The 17,952-nt window shown below is 47.7% G+C and overlaps 1 protein-coding gene across 2 annotated transcripts in view; it reads left to right on the top strand.

The window, feature by feature from the left end:
* ASH1L (ASH1 like histone lysine methyltransferase) overlaps nt 1–17,952 on the top strand; it is an 820,515-nt gene that overhangs the window by 66,018 nt on the left and 736,545 nt on the right. The window lies entirely within an intron of this gene.

The following is a 17,952-nucleotide window of genomic DNA, read 5'->3' as shown; positions in this document are numbered from 1 at the left end:
GGGAATATCGCTTGCTGTTAAGTCCTGCTATCCTTGCGCCTGGAAAGGGCTAAAAATTGCTGGCTGTGAAAGTGCCTCTTTTAAGATCTCTATTAGCCCCCATTTTTCTTTCTCTGGTATGCTGATCTACCGCCCTCCGGGTAGTGACGTGGCGTTCAGGGAGGCCCTTCCAGACGCCATTAGTGCGCTGACTGTAGGTTGCGCTAATTTTTCCATCCTTGGGGATCTGAACCTCCATTTTGACAACCTGACCGCCCCTGCTGTCAGTAGCACTCTGGCCGACCTGGAGGCCTTTCAACTGTCCCAATTGGTCACTTTTCCCACCCATGTTGGAGGCCATACCCTGGACCCCTTCTTCACGAATCTTGCCGAGGCCAGGGTCGAAGCCTCTACCCCCCTGGCCTGGACTGATAATTTTTTAGTGACGATTCGGTGCCCTTTGTATGAGCATTCCCCTAAACCCATGGCCAGAGTCGTCCCTAGACGACACTGGAATAAACTTAAGTTAGAGGATCTTTTCCGCACTCTGTCTGAGGATCCGTTGGGCCCTTTCGACAATGTGGAAATGGGCTATCGCCTCTTTTGTGAGTGGGTTACTCGGGCGCTGGATTCCCTCATTCCGGTGACTCTTAGTAAATGTGGCTCCAAGGATTCCAGCCCTTGGTATGATGGATCTCTACGCGTACTAAAAAGTACATGCAGACGTGCAGAAAGAGAATGGCGGAAAACTTATGACTCCTGTAAAAAAAACGCATATCTGGCCACCATTAAAACCTATCATCGTGCTGTCTGTAGAGCTCGTGCGGCGTTCTACTCCCTGGAATTCCGCAATAGCCCGAACCCCTCGAAATCCATTTTCAAGGCTCTTAAGGACCTGTTGTCAAAAAAGTCCCCCAGTATTGAATCTAGTTCCATTGCACATTGCGAGGCCTTGGCGGGCTTTTTTCTTGAGAAGGTCCAAGCTATCTATCGAGCCTTCCCCACTGCCACGCCGCATGCTGGAGTTCTGTGTAGCTCCCAAGTGCACGAGGTATTGCATACGCTTCCCTGTCTGCTGCCCGAGAGTTTTAACAAACTGGCTCTGCAAATCAAGTCTGGTTCTCCGGCTGATCCGTTAAGACCAGCTGTGTTTAGGGACCCGTCATCTTTCGGTTTCCTACCGGTGTGTTCTCTAATCAATCTTTCGCTTGCTTCAGGTATGGTCCCCGCCGAGTGGAAACAGGCGGTGGTTACGCCCATCCTGAAGAAGCCTTCTTTAGATCCTCTCAAACCTGAGAACTACCGCCCGATATCGCTTCTCCCATGGCCCGCAAAAGTAGCAGAAGCCCATGTGAATATGGCTCTCTCTGACCATCTCTCGCGGGCTAACATTCTGGACCAGATGCAGAACGGTTTCCGGGCTGGTCACAGCACGGAGACAGCCCTACTCTCCATGGTGGAACACCTGCGCACGGTGCTAGATTCGGGTCAAACGGCGGCGCTTGTTTTATTAGATCTTAGTGCCGCCTTTGACACCGTCTCGCACACGATTCTTCTTCAGCGCTTTGAGGAAGCTGGCATTGTAGGGACGGCTCTCCAGTGGTTCTGCTCCTTTCTTGCCGATCGATCTTTTTGCGTGGCCATCCCGCCCCATCAGTCCAAATTCCACTTTCTGGACCTTGGAGTTCCCCAGGGATCCTCGCTGAGCCCCACGTTGTTCAACCTTTACGTGAGACCGCTGGCTGATGTCGTCAAGCAGTGGGGCATGACCACGGTCTCATATGCTGACGACACTCGGTTAGCGGTCACGCTCAGCGGGGACTCTTGTCTGGATGCCCCAAGGTTCCAGAATGGACTTCGGGCGGTCGCCAGCTGGATGAATTCCAACTGCCTTCAGCTGAACGCAAAAAAGACTGAGATTATGATTATCGGCAAGCAGGCGGAACTCTGGGGTGACCTGTGGTGGCCATCTGAATTGGGGACCACCCCGACTCCGGTAACGGAGATAAAAAATCTCGGGTGTGGTTAGATCCGGCCCTTAGCTTTGTCTGCCACACTAAAAAAACTGCTGCAGGCTGTTTTGGCATTCTGCGTGGGCTCAGACCAGTTTTAAAATTCTTTGATGCCTCGACTAGGCAGCTAGTGGTGCAGGCGACGGTGATTTCGCGGCTTGACTACGCCAGCTCCCTCTTGGTAGGGGTTAATCAGGCTGAAATCACCCGTCTGCAACGGGTTCAGAACGCGGCAGCCAGAGCAGTGGTGGGGCTGCCCAGGTTCTGTTCCGTCACCAACACTTTGCACTCCCTTCATTGGCTGCCGGTTAAGCAGAGGATTCAGTTCAAGGTGCTTTGCTTGACCTTTAAAATCCTCAAGGGCCCCTCTGCCCAGATCCTTATGAACCTTTTGTCGCTGTATGCTCCTGCCCGCTCTTTACGATCTTTGGGTCAGGTACTTGCAGTGGTTCCCCGGTTCAAGCTTAGCCGTGCGGGCGGACGCTCTTTCCGAGTGCGAGCTGCGGCTCTGTGGAACTCCCTTCCTTTAAAGATCCGTGCACTGGATGATCTTCTTTCATTTCATAGGGCCATTAAGACCTTCCTATTTCCTTAGACTGTTGGCCTTTTTAGTTCCTACTTTCTAGTTGTGTTGTGTTGTTTACCTTGTCAAACGCCAGGACGCCCCTTCGCTGGAGCAGCTGTGCGCGATATAAGCGCCCATAACATAACATAACATAACAGAGAAGCATCACACACTATACCTGTCTGCCGAAGAGTATGATGGCACACTTGCATACCTGCCGCATCTTTGTGGTTTGAGTATTCTGCAAAGCATTCTGGTATGTGAGGTTGGCTCTGTTACATTTCTCCACATTGGCAGAACTAGAGAAAGGCACATGAGAGAACATTTCTCCACATTGGCAGAACTAGAGAAAGGCACATGAGAGAAACACTGTTTTTACTTGATCGAGGATACCACATTGGAACAAATCATCTTCACATATGCCCTGCCATGACAAAGGGCATTGTTTTCATATTTATTAACATATACAGCCTTTTAGAGTGCGTGGACTGCAACGAACCAGGATTCACAGTGTTGCTCCGTAAGAAATCAAAACAAAAGGCCAGCAAAATGCCGAGCTTGATAGCCTACAGTTTATAGTTACAATGCAACAGGGTAACAATAATAGATTTTTACAACGCGAGAAAGCAGGCTCTCAAAGAATTATACAATACGAGGAAATTAAAAAAAATACAAATCGATTTCAAAAGTATGGTCAGAAATCTCATTTTGGTTGCAGATAAGTGGATGAGGTTCAATGGAGCACTGATTAATGATGGCAAAAATGCTTCTATGGCAACGCAAGGCTTTCAAAAGCATACACAATCTCACGTTTATATCATTATATAGAGACCTATTGTCAAGGTAATACAAATAGGTAGAATTTGTTAACCTTGAAAGTCAATTATATAAAGGAAGAAGTCGTAATATTTTAGGCAATGGACAGTACTTTTTAGAAGACTAAGTAGTTAATATAGATAAAGAAAGTAGTCAGGAATAGTAGTGGAGGAGAGTATGAAAAGACCCATATAGAACACAGAGAACTGGAAGCTGCACTACCTTGGTACTCATGAGCAGTAAGATTAAATAGCCCGGTGCAGAAGTTTCCCAAGAAACACATTATTTAGAAGGGGTTTTATAACTTGAAAAGGAGGATTCTTGATATGAAGAAGATGGCAGTCCGAATTCAGCGAGCAGTGCTTGAAACGGGAAGAGGAGAGCGATATTCTGCATTTGCAGTGTACGCTACTAAAGCCTCCAGCTATGGACAACGCCTGGAGAGATGTTAGGAGTTTGGAAGCTCAGAGCTGTATTGATGGGGCAAGCGGTACTTGCACAGCAGCAAGCTTCAAACGGGAGCCATTTACGATAGACCAATCAATGCATGTGATCCCACCTACTACAGTTTATGAGAAACCTAGCAGCACATGAAGAATAGTTATGAATGAGATACCTCCAATGTCACGTTGGGAGATTACTACATCCTCAATTGCTAGGTTCCGATCCAGAGGGAAGAGCATGCATTTTAACTTATTGACTTCATGAACTAGTATTCTGCATACATAGCCGTACCTTGGATGTGCCCTGTGAGGTTTATTTTGCGTTGAGAAGGCAACGCAACAGTTTACATCTAAGTAGATAGTCTGCTGGGTCAGATTTTGGAAAAATTAGGAGAAATTCAGTTTTAAAGCATTTAGTTGATTTTGCTCCATCCATTTATGAAAGCTAAGCAATGATGTCATCTTTGAGGTGGATTTAGGGCAGAGGTAAACCTCTAAATGTTACCTGTTTATTACTGAAATAAGGTAGTAAGACCTATAGAAGTTTACTAAAGTCCAAGCCGAGTAGTATGAATGCTAATAGGAGGACTGATGGACACTATCAGAGATAGGGTGAGTTTTTACACAGATTGGAGTGAAAAAGAATGTTAAGTGGTTCCCTTCATCTTTACCCTGCTTTTCAGATTGCAGACCTTCAAATCATCCTGAACAATGTCGAATGCCATTGTTAAATCCACTAGGATGAGAAGGAGATGTGCATAGAATGTAGCCATGCACCAATGTCTTGGATTCAGAACATATTAAAAATGGAATTCAGGAACTCTATTTCCAGCCACAATAATTACCCATTTAAGCTGCAGAGGCAAATAAACTACATCTTTAACGGTACCTTTAACCATGCCAAAACAAGCACCTGCAATGCAATAGGTCTTGCATTTACGTGAGTTTGAGTTATTAACATTGTAAATTACAATGCCTTTTATTTTGGGGGTTTTTTAAAACATAAATAAAAGGTATTGTCATTTACAATGCCAATAGCTTCAACCTTCGCAAATGCGAGATCTATTGCATTCCAAATTTTTGAAGGCATCGCTGAGTTGTCCCATTCTGTCTTCCATGGCCCCTGAGGAGCTCCCCATTTGCTGCGAGTTAAATGTACAAGCCGGTGGTCACAACTGCGCACGAGAGACCCGCCTGCAGTAAGAGAAACTTATTAAAGAAAATAACACTTACGGACTAAAGAAAACTTACAGTGTAACCGAAGTAAAAGGTCCAGTCCTCATGGGAGGTTACAAATGAAAACGAGGCGGTACTAAGGAGGGACTAACAAGCCTAATAACAAATCAGAAGCCAGCATTTAACCCCTTGCATGCTTGTGACGGAACCGTTCCGTCACAAACCTCGGGTGAGCTGTGCTTGTGACGGAACGGTTCTGTCACGGCCCGCTCGCCGCGCCTGCGCGGCGCGAATTCCGCGCCTGCACTGACGAATTAATGGGCGGGGGAGTTCGTGACAGAACCGTTCCGTCACAAGCACAGGTCACCCGCGAGCCGTGACGGAGCGGTTCCGTCACAAGCACGGAACCGCCGCGCGGCCACCCCACCCCCTAAGCGCTGCGGCGGAATAGCCGCCGCAGCGAAGGGGTTAAGAAGGAATATGACACAAGCCAATGCACATGCACTGTCCAGGCTCGGCCATTAACAAGAATTTTTTTGTGTTTGCATGTGTAATGGGACGCTGTTCAACCAAGTGATGGGCCCTGTAAAGAAAGAAGTGACTGCTTTTTAAAAGAGCAACTTTTCTCCTCCAGAACAAAACTATCATTACAGGGATGGTGAAAGGCTTATCCTTCAACTGCAAGGTCTGAGACCCATAGGGTGTGCTTTGGGCCTTGCAGGCACATAAGCCTTTTGCTTTAAAGAGACCCAGCAATCTGTATGTATTAAAACATGCTTTCAGGTGCTGCTACTCTAGCTTCTGTATGCACTATAAAGGATTGGAATGGAAGAAAAGACCTATCAAAACATCTACTCTTGACCTTTCCTCTACATGGATGCATAGTATTGAGACTGGGGACTGGGTCCATATTTTTGGTGTATTAAGAGAGTAACTGTATTTTAGGTATGGATAACACATTAAAATTTTGTAAGCACTAACGTTTACGGATGATCCAGGTTTATGCTGAGTGACACAACTTTCTCCACTTTGCAATTCATGACATGAAATACAACTATTTCAACAAAATCATAATGTGGTCCTCAGAAAATGTGGTCAACGAGGTGTCCCTCTTTAATTTATTTAAGATTTTTGTATATTGCTCAATACAAGGTAACGCTTAACAGTATGTGAATAAATATGCAGTGTATATTAACTTGTAAATATTCTGTAGCATGATATACACACATAGATGAAGGAAAGCAGACCTGACATCCATATTGTTGGGCTAAGCTGTGGTCCGACATAGCAGAGCACTGTTTGAACCTGATAGAGAAATGTGGAGAACAGTACTTCAATGCCGGGTAAGTAATGCAGCAGTGTCAGTTTATTGGCTCTCTTTGAGTACCCTAGTAAGTACATGTTCTTTGTATGCCGTAGAAGGATTGCGCTATAATCAGCACAATGGTGTTGGTGAATAATAATGGTCTTCAAAGGGTTGATGAGTACTTCCTAGGAAGGAGAGCTAGAAGTGTTTAGCAAAGACTGACGGCCAAAGTCAATCTATGATGGTGCATTTGTCTTTGGATATGTCTAATGGTGATAATAGAGACTACTCCTAACAAGGATTAGAGATAAAGTCAGATGTACTTAGGGATGTTGCAGTTGCAAGCCCTGCAATCAGTGTTTGCGACCTTAAAATCCCCATTTTTATTTAGTGTACCAATTTCCAAGTCAATAACGTTTTACTGACTTGAAATATGGGTTTAAAATGGGGACTGATTCCCAATTTTGGAAGCTGTTTGTTTGTGGGGTCCTTCCTAGTTGTGAATCCATACTATAATGTATCAGTGGTCTGCAGCTGTAAATCTGGTCGCCTACAATTGAACAGTTGTGGACTCACAGGTTGGGGTGAATTGCAAAGGAAATAAGAGTGACGGCTTCACGAGGTGGTTGGCAGTGGCCTGTTTTGTTTAGTTTTATAGCAGACAAATGTATTTTATTCGTGTGATTGTAGCTAATTATAGGTGGACGCAAATTACGACCTGCCTAGTTTTATTTTATTAATCAGGTCTCTGTCCAACTCCCTAGGATTCCTTATTTTGCGACCTGACGTATTAGTTCTTAGGTCAGCTCACAAAATTAGATACTGGTCGCAAAAAATCTGCAGCCACATTTTTGTGTGAATCCTGATGTGCCTCTATCGCAGCCTTTAGCTAAAATAGTGAAACCCAAAAGGAATTACCTGCGTGTTTCCTAGGATGACGCAGAGTTGCACTAATTTTCATAATTAATTGACCAATTACTTTTTCATACAAGTTGACGCCAGACCAAGGGATTGCTTTAATTTAAAAAGGCAACAAATTCATTTTTTTGTGTTGCACACAAATTTACCAGCACTTTGCACTTATCCTTGTTGAAATGTAATATTTAAAATCTTCAAGCAGAGTGCTTCTGAGCACAACAGTCAGTGGATTTACTTTACTCTTCTTTTATTGCTTAACCAAAAGCAATTTATATGGGAATTCGTGGTTGTAGTCCTGCCTGCTGCTCGTTATCTTGGTCTGGCCTGATAGTAAGCTGTGTAAATAGCTATAAACATCTGTGGTCTTAACTACCACCAATTTCCTTCAGTTATGAGCAAAGCAGCCCTGGCATCTGGCATCCTTAAGCAGACTTCCGTGAAAAATGCGTGTAAAACAGTTTTGTGATCTTAGCACAACATTAATTGTAAGAGAGGACTTACCGGTTTCCATCTTCGCATCAGAGGTCAATGTCAAAGATAGAGTTTGGAGCCTGTTTTCTGTTGGGATATCCGTGATGGTTTAACTATTCGAGAGCTTCTGTATCTGGATGGTATATCTCAAGTGGTTTCTGTCCGAAGAATGCTTTAGTTAAACCATTGTTTGGGTATTTCGTACTTTAGAGTCGAAGTATTTAGAACTCTTTGGGCCTCATTACAAGTCTAGGTGTTATTTATCGCATATGATAAATAGCATTACCACGGGAGCACGTTATTAATCTTGTGCAATAAATAACACCTATTACGAGTCTGTGGGTAATAACATGCAGATGTTGGTGTTTAATGCACCAATATCCACATGACACAGTAAATACTGTACAATTTCCCCTATTACATTCCTGCAGGGTTGACCTGCCAACATTTATAGAACATATCTTTTTATTCGGTTTAGAAGGCACACCAACGAGTAGACACAGCCATTCGCCTACAACCACAGGGGCCCTCAGCCAGGAAAGGATGCATAGGCTGGAACGTCAGTGGGGACCCAAGGAAGTCAGTGGACCACATTCCAAAACAGGGCCATCCATTGTAACAGTACTCACCTTTCCCTGAGGATTTGGACATTCAAGTTGTCTCCCCCACGCACTGCCTCTTCCATTATGGTGAACTGTGGGAACTGTAGGCAAGATCCTAAAACTACAGTAGGCGTGCACACTAACGATTGTGGGGCGGAGCGCTTCAACTAATGGGAGAGCGGCAGGAGATTCCCAAAGGTGGGGATGGAGCTGTGCTATGTTCCCAAAGGCATCTGAGGAAGGCGAATGGTCGCCGAAATGCATTATGCCCAGTGTCCCAATTAAAGGCTTCTGAAATGATTCCCCGTGTGGCCTCTAGCTTCTCTGTACTGGAAGGTTTTGTTGTTGGATATATATGTATGTACACAGCTTCATAGCCTACATCCTGGAGGCTGGCAGCGCTGACAAACATGCCTGGCAAGTAAAAAAACAACATAAATCATCAAAAGGACAGTGCAGGTCTGCAGAACTGGAACCCAAACAAGGACATAACCCCCCTCCCTCTTAAGAAAAATAAAGAGAGGGGCGCCCGTGCCATGATCCTCAGATGCCAGAAAGTGACCTAACCCCACCCGCCAGGCTCGTTCCAAAGCCTCTGTTAACCCAGCTTGGGAACACCTTATTCTTGCACTTGAGGGATCAGCTGGAGAATTTGCAGGATTTTGGGGCAAGTGACTTCTCGGAGATCTTTCGATAGTACCGCAATGAAAGAAGCCCATAGTTCTGCGTATTTTTTTGCCTTTATGGTCTTTTACTAAAGAAAGGCGTTCCATAGCTAGAGTCATCCAAAGTCTATGGAGCCATGGCGTGTGGTCCGGGACTGTAGCAGTGCCCCAGTAGATCAGAATCGCTTGACGAGCTGCGAGCAGCGCTAATGCCATCTGCCTGCCTCGCATCTACCGCAATGGAAATGTTATTGGGGTCGAAAGTTCTAGGAGAGTGTAACTCGGGAAGCGAGATATCTCAGTCTCAAATGCGGTGTCGATGTCGTTGAGCACCTGCTCGCAGAATTGCTCCAGTCTCGGAAAATGCCAAAGAAGATGTACTAGGGACCTTGTCAGGCCGCAGCCCCGCCAGCATTTCTCAGTATGGTTCTTGTCCCATTAGTGGATTCGAGCGGGCGTTGGGTACCAGTGAAATGCTACCTTAAACACAGACTCTGCTCCAGCGGTATTGTGGGCAGTGTGATGTGCCCTGTAATGGATATTGTCCCACTTCTTGTCCGTAAGGGCCTGCCCCAGTTCTGCCTCCCAGCGAAGTTGGCCTCTCGAGCGATTTCCTTTCTGGCCTGGAGCAAGAAGAACATAGAGTTCCGCTATAAGATGTTGGTCATCTTTCCGAGAGACATGCGATAAGTGCGCCCCGAGGTAGCCCAGTGCCATAGTTGTAGGTAATAGTACTCGTCTGTCTGGAGAAGGTTGAGGTCCTGTCGCACCTGAGAGAAGGGAATGATGCCATCCTGGTCAAATAGGTGACCCAAGTGCTTGCAACCCGCCTCCCTCAAACGCTGGGCAACCTCAGACTTCACTCCCGGGGGAAATCGGGGTTATCCACCATCGGTGTCCTCGGGGAGGAGGAGGTTGTGAGGCCTCTTGAGAGAGCCACCGCATCCCATACCTTCATTGTCTCTGCAGTGACTGGGGAGGAGTAGAGACCCCATGATCGTGAGCTGCGCCTAAGCCAGATCTCTCTCCAGACATTCGCTCCAGCTACTGCCAGATCCATGAAGGTCCAGTGCTTTTCTGAGAGGGGGCGATTCCATTCTAGAACATACTATGGACCAACAGCAAGTTCACCCCGTCTTCGCTTTTGGGGCGCACCAGTTGTACAACGGAGAGGCGTGCTTTCCTATTGCCCCATATACATTTATTTATGGCCAGCTGTAGAGCCCGCGTGGCTTTGGGTGCAGAGTTTGGAACAGGTACAGGATCCTCGGCAAGATCATCATCCTCACCGCAGTGATGCGCCCGAACCAGGAAAATTTACTCCCTAGTTCAACCATCCAGTGCCTTCCTAGTCTGGTCTACCAGCGACTAATAGTTCAGTTCCAGAGTACGTGGGAGCGAGGAGCATGCCCAGATAGGGCACGGGGTCGCTAGACCAGTGCAGGGGGAGATCCTGCTGGAGGGAGTCTACATGTGACTGGAGCAAGGACAAGTTGAGCACTTGAGATTTGTTAAGATTGACCTTGAAGCTGGAGACTTGTCCGAAGGGCTTCAATTCTTCGCCAGCTCAGGTAAGGAAGTGATAGGCTCCGCTAGGGAGAGGACAACATCATCCGTGTAGAGGCTCACTTTGTGGGTATCTCCCCCGAACCGAAGACCTTGGATGCCCGGATGATCTTGGATTCTCTGAGCGAGGGGCTCCATGTACACGGCAAATAGGAGGGCAGAGAGTGGACACCCCTGTCTCGTGTTATTGGCGATCTTAAAGGGGGTCAAGGACCGACTCCATTTACTCTGAAAAACGCCCGGGGACATGGTAAATGCACTGCACCCATTGGATGAAGTGGGGTCCAAAACCGAAGCCCCCCATAGAGTATCAAATATTTCCAGCACACCCTGTCAAATGCTTTCCCCGCGGACTGGAGCACAGCCTCCTTACTGGAGCGGTGGACACTGTCCATGAGATGAAGAAGGCATTTTGCATTGTCGCCGCCCTGACGAGTCGGGATGAACCCCGCCTGGTTCACATTGATTAGGCCCACCATTAGATGATTCAGCCGAGCTGCCAGTATGCAGGTGAATAGCTTTGCATCGATATTAAGCATCAAAATCAGACGTTAAGAGCTGCAAAGCCTGGGTCTTTGTTAGGCTTAGGGATTACTAAGATCAAAGCTCGGACATAGAATCCGTGACCGCCCCCTTGTTACGGAAAGAGTTGAAAAGCTGAGTCAGAAGAGGTGCCAGTTCCTTACAGAATGTTTTGTAGAACAAGGCAGGGTAGCCATCGGGTCCCGGGGATTAATCTAGCTTTAGCCTTGAGTTAGCTGAAATGATCTCATCCAACCGGATGGGATCCTCCAGCAGCTCCATCTGTACTTTAGCGAGGAGGGTGAACTTGCTTGACTTCAGGTATGCGCCTGCGTCAGTGACCTACAGTCTCTTCACTATACAGAGATTGATAAAATTGCTGAAACTCCTCCACGATTTGAAAGTCCAAGTGTACCTCCTCGCCTGTGGGCCACTTCATGGAGGAGATGGTTGCAGCTATGGCATTGGCACGTAACCTCTGCGCCAGCAGCCTTTCCACAGCTGTCGCTACTCAGATGGAACTTGTGGGGGAGTCGAAGTAGAGAGTATTCCGCCCTATCAAGGTCCATGCGTTTCATTCACTTGCCCTCCAAAGTCCTCCAGACCCTCGGGCCCCATGTGTTTTTGTATTGCCTCTAGCTCCGCCACTTCTTGTTCTAAGCTCTGACGGGCTTCTTTGTGCTTTTTTTTGTCACCGGAGATCTCTATGAGTTCCCCGCGAATAAACAAGTAAAGTCTTTCCCAAACGTTCGCTAAGGAAGTGAGCCCAGTATCGTTGTGTTGGAGGTATTCCGTTATCCTTGAGCATATGCTCTGTATGTCACTAGGCAAGCGTAAGAGTCCCACCCCCAGCCGCCATCTAGCACGAGTGAATATGATCCCCCTCTGATTGTATGGCAATGGAGATAGGTGCGTGGTCAGAGAGAGAACGCATGGCTATAGAGGCTTTATTATTCCTAGGTAGGAGCGCGTTGGAGACGAGGAACATGTCCAGACGCGCATAGGATTTGTGAGCTGCAGAATAGTGGGTGAAATCCTACGTGGTCGGGTGCCTGAGTCACCAAACATCGTGAAGGCTGTTGTTGGCCAGCCATTGTTTACTTTCTGAGGAAAGGGCACCCACTTGCGTGTACCGCTGGCCAGACCGATCATTATCATTGTCCATGACAAGGTTCAAGTCACCACCCACCACTACAGCAGAGTCAGGGGAGGCCCGGCCAGGCCTTCTGTAACATGCCTAAGTAAAAATGGCTCTTGGTGTGTGTTGGGTGCGGAAATATTAATCAAGGTGAGGAGAGTGGTCCCCCATTGTACCGAGAGTGCTGGAACCCTGCCCTTGGGCTCGTAAAAAGTAGAGAGTACTTTGCCTTCAAATTTTGCCCCCAGGAGAATGGCCACCCCATTCTTTTTCACTGTGCTTAAGGACCATATTGATGAGGAAATCGTTGTGTAAGCATATGGATACTGTTCTTGGCTAACAGTTGGGTCTCTTGCAGCATTCAGATATCCCCTTCAGAGTGTTCTAATAAAGAAAGGATCGCAGTGCGCTTTACAGGGTGATTCAGGCTCCGAACGTTATGACTTAAAATTTTCAGGACTCTAACCATTCAGTGCGGGGGTTAGTATGCAATGCGCAGCTGTGACAACCAAAGAGAAACCCTGGTGGTAAGCTTGAACGAGCAATGGCCAGGGAATATTAGATATAGGTGCATGACATGGTACGAACACCCAACAAAAAAGCACAACATTCTCCAATAACAAAACATCCCTCTGCAAATTTACCCCAAACGGTAACTGTGGACACAAGTTCGTCGAAGAGAAACCCAAGGGGGTCATGACATTGGCAGCAAGTCGCGAGACAGAGTACCTGATAGTCCAAGGGCTGCGGGGGATCATTCCGTTAGCCGGGGAGAAGGAGCAGACACACGTGTCCCTCAGACTACACTCCAGGATCCCCATCCCCGACAGTCTGAATGATGAACTCAAGGTGAGATCGGACATTCCTGAGGCTGAGAGAGAGAGGAAAGGACGGTCTCACGTTCCTTGGCCATCGCTTCGATTCAGGTTTGAAGTTGGGTGATGATTTCCCAATTGTTTGCCAGCGTGAGGATCGCCGGGCGGTGGTCTCTCTGGGGCCCTCCTTCTGCTCCGTGGTCGTAGCGCTCTCCAATCCCAGCAGGTCGTGAGCCTCTGCGAGAGAGTGGATCTGGCGCAGTTAGCCCTGATGCTTAAAGAAAATGCGGAAGGGGTGGCCCCAGGAGTATGTGATTCCTTTGTTGCGGAGATGGGAGGTAACCACTTTAAATTCCCGCCTTTTGGTCAGCGTGGATGCTGCTAGATCTTGGAAAAGTGCTAGGGTGTGGTCCTGGAACTGGATAAGGTGAGCTGCCCGGGCTTTGCGTTGAATTTGCGACTTGAGCTAAAAATCATGTACGCAGACGAGGGCCTTGTCCCCTCTGGGCAGGCCCACACGATGGACCCGGTCCATCTGAATATCAGGAGCGCCATATTACCCCAAAAATTGCTGGAAGAGGGCCAAGACATAGGATCGAAGGTCCTCTCCCTCAGCCCGCCAGGGCACAGCTCGAATCTGTATGTTATTTCTCCAGGCGTGATTTTCGAGGTCTTCTGCATGGGGCTGTAAGTCCAGGTTTTGGTCCCGTATCCTGATCACCACCTGCTGCAGCTGTTGAAGGTCTTTCTCTCGGCTCAGGTCATGCTCTTCAAGGGTGGCCACCCGCTCGCCCACCTCATCCAAGTCGCGCCAGACTTCCCTGAGATCATCGGAAAGCTGGCCCTTCAGATCTAGGATGTCCACCTTAATAGCAAAAAACATCTTTGTAGCCGGGCTGTCCCCTCCTTCTATCATCTCCGCCAGACCCGGGGCCCCAGACCCGGCGCCTGCTGCATCATGGCCGCCCGACTGCTTGAGGAGCATGTCTTTGAGGGACTTCTCTTTCCTCGTCCGGGCCGAGGATATAGTGCTGTGCTACATCCGAGGGTCACCCCGTGTGAGGTCTGCTGCGATAGTCTGATGGCACTCGTGTGGAATAGGAATTGGTGGCCCCACTGGGCTGTCCAGGGGCCTTGAACTCTTGCACCGGGGCAGATTCCTAGCAAGGCCTTATCTAGTCCTCTGGGAGAGCCTTATGTTCTCCAGGGCTCTTTCCACCCCTTAAGGTTTGCAGTACCAGCCGGTAGACTGCTACCGGGAAAGTCCCAAATCAGTTTGTTTCAATAGCAAAGTGTGGGGCCCATCCGAAGCGTAGGTCAACGAGCCCTGTGCGCAGCACCCCGTCCCGAGCTCCTGCGCCTGGGCAGGTAAACAGTGTGGCTTTGCTCAGTCCTCCGAGGGGATCCTGTGTGCTCCGGGATGGTCTCTTATCCCTCGAGGTTTGAGGCCCTCGGCTGAAGGCCGCCAGCCGGAGTAGCCCAGGTCAGCTCACCTGAAGTGCAGGGATTGAGGTCCGTCCAAAGCCCAGGCAATCGCGCTTCCTGCGCTGCACACTGTCCCAGAAGTGCCAGCAGCCCCCGGAAGGGGTGCAGATCAGGGAGTCCAAGGCTGTGTACTGCGCCACCACCATCCGTCAGCGCCTGGTCATCTCAACTGTCACAACAGGACGAATCCTCCGCCACCCACCGGAGCCCAGGCGGCCGCGGCAGCACACCTGAGGCCCGTCTCCGGGCGTAGATTGTTGTGGCTCCGTTGGGTAGCGAGTCGCAGCACCTGAAGAGCTAGGCCGCAGGCTCTGGCGCCCCCAGCAGCCCAGTCACACCTCCGCTGCGTGGATCACGAGGTCCGCAGGCCGCGGGTGGATCAATGGTGGCGCTGCGCTCTCTCTGCCAAGCGCCTTCTCTCAGGGCCCCATCGGGAGGAGAGTGAGTGCAGGCGGAGGATGTATGCTTGACGGGGAGGCTCTGTCTCTGTACCCGCCGAAGTCCTCCTGTTGCCGCGGCATCGCGCCTCACCATGCTCTCGGCCATGGCCCAACTCCCAGCGAGTCGCAAACAGGTCCAACAAGGGCGCCGGAGGCGGCAAAAGGATTCCGCCCTGGCACTGCAGTAGTCCCTCTCAGATTCCGGTCCCGGATTGTGTGTGTCGGGACCGGGGATGGGGCTTAATGTGATGCATTTGAAAGGCGAAGCCGGAGGGACGAAATCCTGCGTCCTACCGTACCGCCATATTTGCCACACCCCTGACCTGCCAAAATTATACAAAGGTTGAGTTATCTAATGCATTCGATACTTAACAAATGCATTAAATAACACTACTCTTAATTCCGTCCCCTATGCAAACAGGGTGCAGAAGTCAATAATTAACGACCGACTCGTAATCGGGTCCTGTATCTCTTTAAAATAATTTTATTTAACTTGGTAAATGATTTGTATGCAAACCACTATGTGCTTAGCACTCCATTGAATGAAAAGTTCATGTGGAAATGGAAACACTTATAGTGGCGCAAATTTAACATCTGTGTATTGTGCTGGATTGCAACGCTAAACCCAGTTTTACTGTACTAAAAATTCGAAGAGTCATTTTGTCAAGATAATAAACAATTAAAAGTAGTTGAGACACAGCCTACAGTTTACACATTCCAAATCCGTTTGAATTAAGTGTGTGGATAAACGGTTCACAATATTATATTTTCTTTCTCTATTTCAATATCCTCAGTTAGTCATGTGGTCAAAGGATATGATCTGTTATTGCAGGTTTCTTCTTTAACCAATATGTTTCTTTTTGCAGTGAACTTTTTTGGTAGGTGCACATTTGATTGGTTTTAAGGCTATTAAAATCACAATACAGCATAATAACATTTCAACATGGGCGCTGTATTCCCTCTCCTCCCCCCCCCCCCCCCCCCCCCCCCCCCCCCCCCCCACATACACCCCTATACTCCATCCTCACTCAGTACTTGTAGGGCATTTCGCCCATCCTACATCAGTGCCTCTGACCCAATAGATGTGGATATCTGTCTTTTTTTATTTTATTTTTTTTACTTATAATCTGTGTATTGAATTTTGCACATGACAAAACCGAACCTAACAATGGCATGGGAAGGCATAAAGTGAGTCAGCACCTCAGACTTGGAACCCAAGCCAGGTAGATGCATAGGCTATGATACAAGGGGTATATCAGATTAAACAACAGCAGAGTGAAATTGACATATCACACTGAGCAATTCTAGGAAACATTGCATGCTGGTAGTGTGGCATTGGAGATCAGGGTGGTGGACGGTCGGTTGGTGCAAGTTTAACCCCATAAAAGTGGATGAGGAATATCAGCAGTGATGCCTAAATGAGGCACAAGTGATAGCAAAATGGTATGCCATGGAAAAGTGAAGGGGTAGAACTCAGTGTAAATGAGCCCTGGAAAGCAAAGGGTGTGGGAAAAGGGGAGGGACAGGGGAACGGTGGGTTGCCCAGTGCTTGAATGGTTAACTGAAACGGGGGTGGGGGAGTGGAGGGAGAACTAAGGGAGCAAGTCCTAGGGAATCCCTTAGAAGCAATTATGTTAAGGGAAGGAGGAAAATAACTGAAGGTAGGGAAATTCGCCCTGTAGGTGTGGGATGATCCCATCGTAGATGTCCATGAGCGTTCAGCCAATTAATCGAACAAGCGAAGTGCACTGAGTCTGGGCGGATGGAAGTGTAAGTGTTTCAGCCTGGACATGTAGTTGATAAGAGGTTGCCAATGGAGCGTAAAGGTTTTGTCCAAGGATGACAATTTATGGGGCAAATCCTCTTGTACCAGGATGCTAAGGGCTAAGTATTGGGGGACTTCCAAGTTAGGGCGATAAGTTGCTTTGCTGCTCCAGTCATATGTTGTGTCGGGTACCAGTCTGCACGTGTCATCACTTTAAGCACAGGAGGACAGATTCTCAAGATAACATTGCAGTAGTCTGGAATCGGGTAGCCTAGGGTGTTCTTTAGCTGTACAAAATTGCTCATCAATTTGAGACTTTAGACTACTTCGGCTTCTTGGCTAAGTCATGGCTTTACATTTTGGTTCATTTTTTTAAATCGTGTTTTTGTTGAAGCGGATAGAGCAATATGAAAGTGCATTATTGAGCTAAATAGTTCAGTTGATAGTTCATTGAGATCCTACTCCGTGAACCACAGCACCTTTAAGAAAGACTATCTCATTGGTAGGGTGGTTTTGATAAGCATGATATTTTTCTGAGCAACGGGGGCTTAGGTTCTTTTTTCATTACCTGAAAGGAAGTGTTTTCTTATGGTGCAGTGGTCAAACAGGAAATTCAGTGCCGCAGGATGGGCACAGCTCAGGGAAAGGTGGTTAGCTGGCAAGTGACTCCTACAAGTAATGTGAATGGGTTCCCGCTACCCCACCTTTGTGTTTTTTAACTTCAGGAGTTTTATGCTGTGCAAAGTTTACCAGTTTCTTTTTGTAATGCAGTTGCCAATCCTTTGACTTTGCAGCTTTCCACACCACTCGTGAATTCTGACCCGTTGAGTAGAGCTCACACTCCCAATACTCCTAGATGTTCAGCTCCCTATTCCAACAAAAGCTACCTACGGTGTGAGGTTATGTATAGTATTCACCTGCCCCCAAAAGACTAAATGCAGATGCCAGTTTGGAATAGATTGAATGAAAAGCCAGAAATGGCAATGGAAACCCAATAGTGCATAGTCAATGCTCTCCCTGAAAAGCACTGTTCGCTTGCAGAGATGGGGGATTCAAAACGCTGACAGTGAACGTTACTTTCAAGTACAGATTAAAAAAACTGTAATAGCAATAAAATCTACACATTTAATACTATTGTGTCTTGCAGCCAAAGAGGTCTCTGCTGCAAACGAGCTGGATTGACTGTAACTCAAATCTTCAGTAATTTAGCCATGAACTTGTTCATGTCCTAAGCTGTTGCATTTCTCACATCTCTGTCTTCTTAAACT

Source organism: Lissotriton vulgaris, chromosome 12 (assembly GCF_964263255.1).
Source record: "Lissotriton vulgaris chromosome 12, aLisVul1.2, whole genome shotgun sequence".
Classification (NCBI taxonomy): domain Eukaryota; kingdom Metazoa; phylum Chordata; class Amphibia; order Caudata; family Salamandridae; genus Lissotriton; species Lissotriton vulgaris.
The sequence above is the reverse complement of the archived record's forward strand: the minus strand, read 5'-3'. Positions and strand labels throughout refer to the sequence as shown.